Source organism: Cucumis melo, chromosome 8, assembly GCF_025177605.1.
Source record: "Cucumis melo cultivar AY chromosome 8, USDA_Cmelo_AY_1.0, whole genome shotgun sequence".
Classification (NCBI taxonomy): Eukaryota; Viridiplantae; Streptophyta; class Magnoliopsida; order Cucurbitales; family Cucurbitaceae; genus Cucumis; species Cucumis melo.
This window is the reverse complement of record NC_066864.1, coordinates 22,857,898-22,871,240: the sequence shown is the minus strand read 5'-3', so window position 1 is coordinate 22,871,240 and position 13,343 is coordinate 22,857,898. Positions and strand designations below refer to the sequence as shown.

Below are 13,343 nucleotides of genomic sequence, written 5' to 3'. Positions count from 1 at the left end.
ATCATCCACGCATATGTTCGATATTCAAATTAAAGAGTAGAGGTAATTTAATTCGCCATACAACTCTAATTTGAAATGGTTTTAGCTGTGTGTTACACAACTACCATTCAGTGAATATCGCTTCATCTAATTCATCCAGCCACTAAGTGTAACGACCCAACTTTCCGGACTAAGCTGAGGTCACTACTCAATACTAAGACTCGACCACAAAACATAAAAAAATCATAACGGACAGGTTACGATTCATTAAAAACGTTAGAAATATTACAAAAGCAGTTTCGGGCCCTATTTTAAATCACAGTCACGAGAGTTTCAAATACAATACTCAAGTCATCAAACTCAAAATCACAAAACCAAATATTCTAACAAAATACATCAGCGGAAGCATAAAGAAAACCAGACGCGTCCATATGGCCTTCACGCATCCTTCTTGCCCCTCGTCGGTCTGCCCCTCGCTGTACCCTTACCTGAAAAGTTAAAGAAGAGAAAGGGTGAGTATAAAATATACCCAGTAAGGGACCCACTACTGGGCCCGTTAGGGAACAATAGTTAACTTCCTATTCAGGGGTACCCTACATAACAGTCTAGTGGTTCCGTAGAACGCACACATCAGTCTCGTGATCTCGAAGGATGCACGTATCAGTCTAGTGATCCCGAAAGATACACCTATCAGTCTAATGATCCCGAGGGATGCACATATCAGTCTAGTGCTCCCGAAGGATGCACATATCAGTCTAGTGCTCCCGAAGGATGCACATATCAGTCTAGTGATCCCAAAGGATGCACGTATCAGTCTAGTGATCCCGAAGGATACACCTATCCGTAAGGTACACTACCCCATAGATGAAGCTAACCGTTACCCCTTAGTCCATACTAAACCGTCTACAACAGTCATACCCCAACAACGTTCATATTACAATTTCGCCATAGGCTTCGCCAGTCAGATAGTATAGGTTTAAACAACTACATCCTCAGTTGCTATATGCGTTTCCAATTCACACACCATTGTGATATCCCTAGATTCAGTCAACTAGTCAATCAAAATCGGACTCACCGTCCTTCCACGACCAAACTCCATGATCAATGTCCAGACAAAAGACTACCACATACCTAACCGTAAAACTTTAAAGTCCATCGACATACAATTCCAATCCATAACGTAGCCCATTAACATAACTACAATATACCAAACATCCGGGCATCGGTGTCTATCCGTAAACAACTCCTTACACCCGATGGCACACAAGCTACAACTAGCGGTCACGTTACCTTTACATCAGACAAGAGCATAGCAACGATACTTAAAAGTCAAACATACATCCATTTATTCAGTACAGTTACTAACGTGTAATCCCCTGTGGATTACTACGTTTCCAGCCTCGATCCGAGGTCCAGTAGTAGGAAAACCCTTACCTGATACTTGGTTATGCCCCTCGATCGAGTCCACGCTCAACAGATCCACCTAAAGGAAAACACAAGGGTTTAAACGATGACACCAGTAAAAGTCACCTTTTTAAATCATTCGAAACAACAACGTTGGCTTACCCGAGTAAAGGGAGCTATTCCCAAATGAACTTGCCGTGGGACCGTGAACTTGAGCGTCAAACCCCTATTACCTTCAAGGAACGAAAGATAGGACCCAGTCTTACTCCAATATTCAATCTCGAAACGGTTATAGAAACATTGGGTAAATTACCAAAATGATCCTTACCGAAGACTCACCGTGACCCGAAGTGGAGGGAGAAAAATATGGCTTAGGTGGCTCGGCTCGGCTTGGCTCACCCTCGGCTTGGCGCGGCTCACCTTCGGCTTGGCTCGGCTCACGGCTCGGCTCGCGGCTCAACTCAGCTTAACTCGGCTCGCGGCTCGGCTCGGGACTCAAATCAGCTTGACTCGGCTCGCGGCTCGGCTCGGTCTTCGGCTTGACTCGGCTCCGGCTCGGCTCAGTCTTCGGCTCAACTCGGATTTGCGGCTTGCACCGCGGGTCAGACTGGAAGCGGGTTCTCGGGTCAGCTTCAATTCGCGGCTCGGGTTCAAATCCTTTCTCCACCCGACAATGATGGCAGAAGAGAGCAGCTCCCCTCGGTGTTCTGTCTGCGTCGGGAACACGAGATGAGGAGGGAGAAGTCGCTGGCGGTGGTGGAGACGAAGAGAGAGAGAGATGTCGGCTGCAGAAGAACGGACGCCGATTCGGGGATTCCGTCGGTGATGTGCGGCTACGAAGACGGCAGACGACGCAAACGCGCGGATGATGGCTGCATTCGTCGGGTGAAGAAGCTGAAGAGAAGAAGAAGAAGAACGGCGTGGCGTTGGCTTCGTGAAGGCAGGCGAGGACGCGCGGACGGAGGTGGAGACATGAATGGAGGAGAAAGGATGGAGACAGCGGCTGTCGGACGATGTAGGAAGAAGAAGAGGATGAGCGGCTGGGGGGGGTTCGCGCGCGCGGCTAGGGTTCTTTTTTAAAAATATATATAATAATAATAATAATAATAATATAAAATAATAATAATATAAAATAATATTAATATTGAATAATAAATATAATATTAAATAATACATATAATATTAAATAATAATAATACTTATAATAATGATAATAATAAATCATAATTATATTATTATTATACCAATTTACAAAATATTAAATTTAAAGAGATTCGTATTCCTAAATTTCTTTTTTTTCTACCCTCTTCGAAGGAAATCGAGAATTTACACCAACATTTTAAATTTCCGAAAAAATCACACAAAATGATAAAATTTACCTCGAAAATTCGGGGCGTTACACTAAGACCACTCATTTATGGTCTCAATGTACTGAATGTCGTGTTCTGTTGTGGTCGTTGCGTATGCCGAGTCTCCCTCGTTAATGTCATCTAAGTCTTCGCCATTTATCATTTCTTTGTTAATCAAATTGTGTAGCAGGAAACCTTATAGGATGGTGCGATACTGCACTTAGAGGGGATAGTATGACTTCCCACGAAATGTTCTCCAGTGACCCTTTAGAAGACCAAACATGCGCTCAATGACATTTCTTGCGGATGAGTGTTTCATATTGAAATATTCCTTTGTAGTGGTTGGTGCATTTCCAATGCCACGCCACTCTTGCAAGTGGTACCTTTAGCCTCTGTAAGGGGCGAGAAATCCCTCTGCATTTGGATAACCCGCATCGCACAAATAATAATATCCTGTTATGAGAACCAATGGTTTAATGCACGATCAATTAGGAATTTCAAAACGAAGTGCTGGGATTAAAAATTATAAATACCCTTTCACAGTTGCAGTCCATTTGGTTGTGCAAGTGCATCTTGGAGAATGCGTGAATCTGCTGTGGATCCTTTCCAATCGGCCAGTACGTATACGAAATCCTCTTTTGTGTCATAGACCTAAGTACATTAGTGGCAATTTCCCCCTTACATGTTTTGAATGTAGGGCAATCGATTGCGGGCACGTTCACCTTTATGTACGTCCTGTCCAACGCCCGAAGGAAATTCTGTAGGTTTAAACAAACGGCCATACATTAGTGGGAGGTACTGATACGTGACATACAGATGACTTTGACTACGCGCACTAGATCAGACTAGTGTATCATGCAAAAGTATACAAGCTACCTAATTCTATGCTTAGTATCGTACCGTGTATGTGGGAGCCACTCATTATCGTTCATGAGTGCCTCCAATGTTAGCAGCATCTGACATTGGGACTCTGTGAATGCAGTTAGGATTGCAAGAAGGGTTTGTGGATCCATTTCAAAGTACCAAATTTTTCTAAAAATGATTAAGTACTTGTGTCATTACAATGTCCATATACATGGTAAAAAATTCCCTAGTCAGCATAAAGTTAGTATATGGAAGCTACCTACAACTTTTTTAAAAAAGAAAATGTTAAAACGATGACGACTTATATTACATGTGATGTTTAGAAGAAAGAATGAAAAACCAGAGAGACGTTTTTAAAAGTGTAATACGACAATTGGTAACATGTGTGATAAAATGAAATGTGAAGAAATATATATTTTTTTTAACTTGTGAAAAATATTTACTTTTAGTGAGTCATTATCGAAATGAAAACTTGTACAAACAAATGAAATAAGTTTACTTTTTTTGAGTCATTTTTTAAACATGTGATGAAAAGTTACTCTAAAAAGTGTTTTCAAACAAATTAGCAGTGAAAATTCAAAAAATGTTTCTATAATTTCGCTAATAATTTTGGTTTTAAAGAACACATTTGGGGGTTCAATTTTAAAACGTGAAAATTGAGTTTTTACATATGTTTCCTAGTGTGAAATAATTGTGAAAAGATTAAACATTTGTTAATATTTTTTCATTTGTACTTGTGTGAAATAAGTAAATATGTGTTAATCTTTTTTCCTAGTGTGAAATAATTGTTTCCTAGTTATTATGTTTTATTCAATTGTACATGCATTTCTTTTTTATTCCGCTCATGGTTGTTTTAAACATATATTAGCGATTATTGCTCTATAATTACGTTCACTATTCTTACACTATTGTCCTAATGAAATTGTGAAATGCATACTATTGGGATGTTAAATTTTCAAAAGTACGTATTCAACGTGCATAGACAAAAATAGGTATTCAACAAACCGAATTATAGAGTGTAATAATAGAAGTGTAAAAAAAGATGTTTAAGAAAATGAGCACAATTTAATAAATACAAAAACAAGGAGAAGGGAAATAACAAAACCAAAACTGTTTTCGGAACAAGTGAAATTACATTACAAATGATTTAATGATAAAAGAAAGAAAACTAAAAAATGAAAAAAAAAAAACGGCTAATCCGAAGTACCTCATACAAAGTTATTGTGAAGGGCGACATCTTGCATATGAGAAAGGAAAATAGTAAGAACACGGAACATACGCACGACGACTTTCAAATAGTAAAACGTATGGAATAAATGAATGGAAGAAATAGTACATATATGTACCTTGTACGTGGACGAATACCACTCGAAAGCAATAATCATAACGTAATGCATTAATAAAGAGAATAGAAAGTGAACGTTTTTAGATGAAAATAAATAGGTAGCCTTGGAGTTTTGAAACCTGTTCAAAACAATGAACGAAATTTCGTAGTTGTTGAAACATCAATTAAAATGCACAATGGGATGGACAATGCTACTACCTTACAAACTGGCAATAAAGTAAGAAAAGACAGTAGAAGCATATAAGAAGAGATGAACAAGTATTTTTGGAAAAGTGGTGTAATGTGAAGAAAGTGACTACAACATACTTGAATACGAAAAAGGAAACATGGAATGTATCTAGAAAAGAATGTAGAAACAAACAACTAAGACAAAAGTATGCAAACAAAAATGAAGTTACCTACAAATGAGAAAACACAAAAAAAAAATGAAGAAAGCAGCTAATCACAAATGCAAGTGCTAAATGAAAAGAGGAAATGAGGTTTATATAGGGGGAGATGGGGAGTAAATGTTGCCTTTAATGACCATACAACAAATGTCTCTTTGCAATATTAGGATAAAAGAAGAGAAAAGTCCAAGCATAGTCAAAGAGTACCTATTGGAAGCTACACAGAAAGTACAACAAAAAAAGATAACCAAATATCTTGAAGGGACAAAACAATATGCACATCAGTCCCACATTTTTTTTTCAATGAGATTAGTGAGTAAAGAAAACATGGATTTTTTTTTGAAATGATAGTGAAGCATATAGTACAAGCAACCACCACAATTCATAGTCAATCAATTTTGAGAGCAAACAAAGGAGTTGTAGAAGGTATCAAATCACCCAACATCAAACATTACAAACAAATTCATAAATTAAGTGCATAAAGAAAACATCAATTAGAACATAGAACAACAACACACTCAAACTACCGAAAGAACATAATAAAAAATGCAAAGATATTACATATATGTAATTACTCATCATCGACTTTTGTTTGAAAAAAAATAGGATTTAAACAGAAGAATACCTCCCTATTATGCTTGATTTTGATCCATTGCCAGGCAAGGTTGTGAAATTTCTGTTCTAAATCAGTGAAGGGCAACCCAAAACAGCAAGGGGAACATTGAGTGGCAAAGGGGTTTTATCGAGCGGTAAGGATACGATTCCAGGGGAAAACGAAGATGCATGTTCACGGAGAACACCTAATGGAACGTGCATCAGTTGGTTTCGGAGGCAAGGGTTGAATCGAGCCTGTCAAAAAAACCAAAAAAAGAGAAAATTGAAAGGTGTTTAAAGGCAACGCCGGTGGAGTGCCACCTTCAACAAACCCACAGTCGATTTCCAGGGAGTGAGAGAGATATAGATTGAGCTTCAGCATCATTGTAGGAAACCTCTTTTCCATGGAAATGGGGGAATAAATTTTTTGACAAAAAAATCGTCAACGGTCAAACCTCACACATGAATGGACGCAAAATGAAAGGGAAGAGAATAGGGAGAATAAGGAGCCATAGAAATTGGAAGTGGAAGAAAAAGACAGATAAAAAAGGTGTTACATGGATTAAGGGAAGTAATGAACACGTGTTGAAGAGAAAGGATTGGGAGAGAAATTGGCAGAGTGGAAGTGGAAGGGTTGAGGGCTAAAGTGGGTATTATGGAAACCCTAAAACTAGGGTTTCCATAACCCTTGTTCCAAACGAGGGTTAGGAATGAGATAACCTAACTCCACATTGAAACTTCTACTACCACACAGACCCTTTAGTTTTTAAATTTGTTGCAGAATCAAATGTTGAAAATCTAGTCCCAGCCTACCCTAGAGGGTAATCAACCACTCTCTAGGGACGAGATATGTGAGACGATGTTGGGTAGACGACTGGACTACTCAAAACGTCTTAGTTAGGGACTTAAGCCTAAGACCCGCAAGACGGCCAGTGTGAGCAGTTCCATGACCTCATGTTCGCAGTCCACGGTAGAGCTCCAATTACGGGCTGTGCTTGGTGAAGCTATGCTACGGATTGAAGAACATACAAGAAATCACGATGCATTGGCTTTAGAAATGGAACGAATGCGAAACCTCACAAAAAACATGATTCGGACACAACATGGACTACCACATATCCTTGGCGTTGCAATACGTATATTATGTTTTTATTATTCTTAAGTTCTTTGAATAACATTATTCAAGGATGCTATATATGTGTACTAATCTTAGACACTTTTGTATCATTGTAGGACCCGCGATAATGAATGGCGTGCGAGGCTCGTTAAGAGACGTGGTTATGAAGTACGACTTTCTTACCTTTTTGGGAACGATTACTATTTTTTAATTGTATTATGAACTTTGTTACTTTTTTTGAACTTTGTATTATGAACATTTAATTTTTTGTTCAATTTCATATTGTATTTCTTAATTTACTAATTTATTTTGAATTTTCTCTAATTGAATTGAAAATAAATGTGAATATTTCATGAAAAAAATATTGCATGAAAATATTACTCGAAAAAAAAATAAAAAAGAACATATTTAAAATATTTCCTGATGCAGTACATAAGTTGGACATATGGTGCAATCTTTACGTCAGGGATGGTTATTTCCAACGCATGGATGACGTCGAATATACAAACATTGGGAATAGTTATTTTTGACGCATAGCTGACATCAAAACTGCGGACGTTGGGGATGCCTTATTGCCGACACATTGAAAACGTCGGTAACGAAGTCATCTGAAGAAATATATTCCCGATGTCATATTGATGACGCGTAGAGAATCTGTCTCCCAACGTATTTCTTTCGACGGTCTTCCTGACATCTATTTCTGCGTTGGAAATTCAGTTCCCAACGTTATTTACACTTATGTTGACGTTTTTGTGTGTCGGGAGTGGCCCCAGTTCTTGTAATGTAACCCACATATATAGAAACCTAACCCGTGTGCTCTTTCCTTTGTATCGCTATTTTGTTCTTGATTTCACAGATCATACACTTAATAAATACATTGAACATCAAATGTTAACATCTTTCAAAGAATACAGAGCAGACTTGCACAGACATTTTAAGAAATGTGGTGACCTTGAGCAAGCACGTGCCAAACCACTTACCAAATTGAAGAATCATTTGAAATATTGGAAGTTCTTGTGCGACCATTATCTAAGTCAATAATTCCAAGTGATTTACATCTTTTAATGTATCGTCATTGCACTATAAGTACTTAAGTAGGAGCAATCATGTATCATTTACATCTTCTAATGTTACTTCATGTATCATTTTTGTTGCTTGCATGTAGAAGCAATCAAGGACTAACAAGGTGAATAGAAGGAAACAACCATACAATCACAGTAGTGGGTCCAAGTCATTCCTATAGAAACAATCTAAGCTTAATTAAGAACGAGGTGAACCAGTGGGGTGTGCAGAGCTATTCAAAGAAACACATATCAATAGGAGTGGTCAGTTCATGAATCAAGCAGCCAAGGATGCACATGTAAGGTTATCAAGCATTGTGGTTTATTTTCTAGTTTAATTGAGTGCATAACTTAACTATTTGTATGCAGAATAAAATGTTGGAATTACTATCGACACCAACTCTAGAAAGTTCTCAAACCACTCTTACGGGACGAAATATGCGAGACAATTTTGGGTAGATGACCAAGCTACTCAAAAGATCTTGGTTGGGGTCCCAAACTCAAGTTGAGGAAGGTTGGTAGCAGTGCATCGAGTTTGGTGGCTCAAGAAATGCATGCTAGGGAGGTGATGGAACTAAGAAATAGGCTTAAGAGCTTGCAATCCCGGATTGACGAACAAACAAACCGAATTGAATAATAAATAAATTGGATTGAAGAATAAACAAATCAGATTGAAGAACAAAGAAATATGTGATGGAAAGCATATAAACGCAGTGGAATAAGGAATGAAAGAATTACTCTAATTGCATCTAATTAATTAGAAAATTAACATGCAAATTACTCTAATTAAAAAAATTAGGGTTAAAGGAATACTTGATTTCTCCAATCCTTGATAATTACCTCATGAACTCGAATCGGGACTACCACTATAGTTAACTTGCTATTCTCAGGACTTAGAACCAGATTGTGGTACCTGTTCAAAGAAGAAAATTTGAGAAAGAGATGGAATTTGGAGGGAGATATTAAAGGTTGAGATAGAGAGAAAAACAATGAAATGTTTTTCTTTTAATTTCCAATTTTTCTAAAAAAAGGCAAAAGTCTTTATCGATTTTGAAAAAGAACATATTTACAAGCAAATTACATGAAAAAATACATATAACTTGTTTATAAAATCTCAACACTAATATTCCACTAACAATTAGTGGAACTTAGTGGGCTAAGTATTTACATCTCATGTAGCCACCTATCCCACTAAGTGTTAGTAGAATTATTCAATAAAATGTTGGATTTTCCCTCTAACTTGTCCAAGGGCAATATGATCATTTGACCATTTAAGTCAAAGTTAAGCTTTGATTTTTTCAAGTCAAAAGTCAACATTTTGATTTTTTACCATTTTGTCTGTCCTAACTAATTTTGGCCTCCCGAGTATGAATCCACATTCACTTTTTTGAAATTCAAATTACATTTGAATATAAAGCCAGTCAAAGTTTGACTTTTTCAAAGTCAAAAATCAATATTTTGACTTTTTACAGCTGTGACCATTTCCATCTATTTCGAGCTTCTGAATATGAATCCGTATTCACGTTTTTAATATTTAATATTTCCATCTATCTTAAAGTTATAATCGACGACTAAATCACAAATACTTGTTGGTTTCTCTCTCTTTATCTAATTTAAACAATTTGAATTATTTCAACATATTGTTCTAAGTTAGTTTCATATGAGCTAGTAGGGGAACCTAATTGGACTTATAGATCATGGACTCCAATGATCCGAGATTAACTTACTAACTCTTTTAGATCGAGCTAATCAACATTCGTTAACTAACGGGTTATTCCACTAAAGTCCCGTAGTTGCACTCCCCTCACTATAGATATATTTCTGTCCATCTAATATAACTATGATCAGTAAGTTAATCATTCATTGATTTTTTGTAATCTTGGCTAGGTCAAAATATCATTTTACCCCCGAGACTACATCTTGTTTCTTAAGTCGCACTGATCCACTATTGAATAATATGTTTAAGGTCTAACCTATAAACCGAATCCCTCTCAGACCAATGAGAGGGCGAGGCCCCTTGTTCAAGACTTCGATTCAGTTCTTAAGAGAACAATCTATCTACTAACCTTAAAGTGGGTAATGACCACAACTTCGTATAAAAAGTTGAGCCGTTACATTTTCTTTTAACAACGTTCGAACAAATTGTTTTGATTAATAAGTCTCGTCGTGTACCAAAATTTTCACACGTTTAGATGAAATGAGCGGCATGTTGCCTTGGATTGCTCTCGCCCATCAAATTGCTGAAACGTAGACGGTTGGTATCCCGTTGGCATTATTTAATTATCAATTTTATTTGTATATGGTTTAGTATACAAGAGACAACTTTGAGAAGGACCACTGATATACTGAGCTTTGATCAATTTTGTGATCATATCTTGCAATTGTTGTATTGACAACGAGGCAGATGAAGTTGATTGTTGTTATTAGCTCCATTGAAAGATTATCCTCTTTGTCATTATCCTTGACAAAGGTGCTTGACTTGGTTCGACAACGTCACAACTTTCAATGTAATTCTTTAGAGACACGATTTCATAATATTTCTCTTTAATTGCCGTTATTAGCATGCTCACCTTCTTTTATAGTTCCACCATTATTTCTTAACTTGTACCCACATTTGTCATCGTTACCGACAACATATGTATTTGGTTCTGAAGCTTATTTGCTTGAGTGTTCAAAAGATGAAGTGGTTTCATTAGGCATCGAATTGTCCTTGATGACAATCCCACTATTTGTTGATTTTGACATTTTTTGCTTTCGTATATTTCTTGTGATTTTAATGGTTGGACGCTTTGCAAATTTTGAATCTTTTTTAAGCGACCCCGACTACGTAATTGGACCCATGTAAGTGTCACTTGAAGTTTTGGATTATTTGTCTTTATATAGCATTTAATCTTTGCCAGAGGAAGAGATGAACAGTAGAGATGTCCCACGGACCTGCCAATCTATTCGTACGAGAATTTTGAAGAAATTCAAGTCATGGAATTTAACATTTGCATTTATATTAATTTCAGTGTAGTATAGTGAGTATAATATATATATACCATATGATTCTTTGATGATTTTTCTCGAAAAATAAACTTTAATTTTTAAACTTATCAATCTTTTTAGATGATCAACTTTCAGGCTAGATAATCTTCTTGGATGATTAGCCTTTGAGCTTGATGATTTCTTAGATTGGCCTTTGTCTAGTTGATCGTCTCTTGGAGAATCGTCATTTGGACTTATTGATCTTTGCTAGATGATCGAATTTTGATGAACTTCTTGGATCTACCTAATTTGGCTTGTTGATCGACGTGTAGGTCTTTTTTAAAGTTGAGGTGATTGAATCTTCAGCTTGTAAGTTGTGAAGATACAAATAATTTAGTGAAGTCTTCGAATCTTTGAAGCTTTAAATAGCAGTTCTTCAAAACTTAAATGCTTCAATCTTTTGAAACTTGAAAAGCTCTAGTCTTCAGTACTTTAGAGCTTGAGAGAGTTGGTATTTAAGACTTGGGAGCTTCAGTATTTGAATCTTGAGACGTCAAGTCTTCAGCAGCTTGGTATGTCTTCTAACCTTCTGAGTTTTAGAGCTTTTATACTTAGAAAATTAAGAGCTTCAGATTTCAGTGTTCAAAACTTGAGAGAAGTTATATTCGATCTTTAAATCTTCCAAGCTCCTTTAAGTGCTTCAAAGCTTTGGTCTTTAGAGCTTGAGAAGAGTTATATTCTTCCAAATTTTTAGAGCTTGAAATTTCATATCTTAAGAGAACTTTTAGTCTTTAGTTCTTCCAACCTCTTCTTCGCTTTCAAACTGAAGAAGACCTTTATTCATAGAGATTTCATGGGCCGTTTATGAGCTTTTGCTAAAGATGCATGGGTTTGGGGCCATTCTTTCCTTTGGCCCAAATTTCTGTCATGGACTTTAATTGAACTTAGTCACAAACGATTTTATTTAGGGTTGACAAGAAGAATAGCAAAATAAAAAAATTACTTTGGATTAATAACAAATTTTGATTTAAATTGATAAAATAGAAAAATCGAAAAATATAGAAACATAGTTGCTGGGACAATATCTTAAATGCCCCAACCTAACTGAAAAAATTGAATCCTAAATACAATTATTCAAAAAATCACAAAATACCTTATAATTAAAATCAAACTCCCAACACACAATTAACACCTTTAAAATCCTAATTTCTCCCAAAATCCGAAAATTAACATAAAATTCTTCTATCAGTTGCAGAAGCTATTGGAGCTTCCAGCTTCGTCCCCTTCAACGTCTTCATACTTGGATTTTCTTCTTGTCAGCTCCTCTGGATTTTCTTCTTATCGACTTCTCTGATCGGAGACTCGCGTGTCGAACAATCCACTGAAAATCTCAAGAAGAACCACGACTGAAAAACATAACACCTACAACGAAACTCATCGTGAAACTCGTCGAAAATGCCATTCAACCCTTATATCCTCTTGCCTGCGGAAAAACTTATGAAAGTCGACTCCAAAAAATGTTGGAACGTCAGAACCCCCTGCAAATCCATGACCAATGTCCAACGCTACTCGAAAAAACTTGTCGTTGTTGACGTTAAAACTCCGACGTGTTCCTCTCCATTGGCTACACTTTTCTCCTCTCTTGTTTGCAAGAAAAACTCTCTTTCACTGTGTTTGTCTCTTGTGTCGGTTGCCCCATCTCTCTCAATCTCCTTCTTGTCTTTTCTCAAATAAAACTTAAAATAAGAAGATTCAAATAATTTCAAAACTGCCATTGAGGCATAATTACAATTCTGCCTTCAACATAAAATCCATTTTAAACCACTTAAATATTTATCATTTTCTGGCGAGACCTATCAAACTATGAAACCGAAAGTTTTGAATCTTTGAGATACTTTTGAAATGTTTTATGTTTTAACATTTTTCAATTTATATCTCTTCAATATTGGTGATTTGTTAAAGTTGAGCTATCCTTAGTGATTAACTTACAAGATATAATGATTAATAAATCGGTAAAAAAATGAAGAAGAGGGAAAAATATTTAAGGTCATTTAAAGAATTGTAATAATTACCGATATTATTAATAAATTGTTCAAAATATAACAAACCCCGTACATATATTTGCCATTATTATAGGGGAGGTTGCTGCAATTTTGTCAATTTGGTCAATTTTGAATCTTTGTTATTAAATTGGTAAAAATAAAGGGGCATTTGCAAAAATACCAAAAAAATTTATGATAATAGAGTTAATGTCACTACATTTTTTAAATTGCAAAA

General features: G+C 36.3%; 1 long non-coding RNA gene across 1 annotated transcript; it reads right to left on the bottom strand.

Moving 5' to 3' along the window:
• Positions 1-264: 264 nt before the first annotated feature.
• On the bottom strand, positions 265-1,739 carry LOC127150747 (uncharacterized). Its single transcript, XR_007823302.1, has 4 exons — positions 1,712-1,739; positions 1,546-1,616; positions 1,414-1,462; positions 265-467 (listed from the first exon to the last, which is right to left on the bottom strand). It is a non-coding gene; the product is annotated as an uncharacterized LOC127150747 (long non-coding RNA).
• Positions 1,740-13,343: the final 11,604 nt, after the last annotated feature.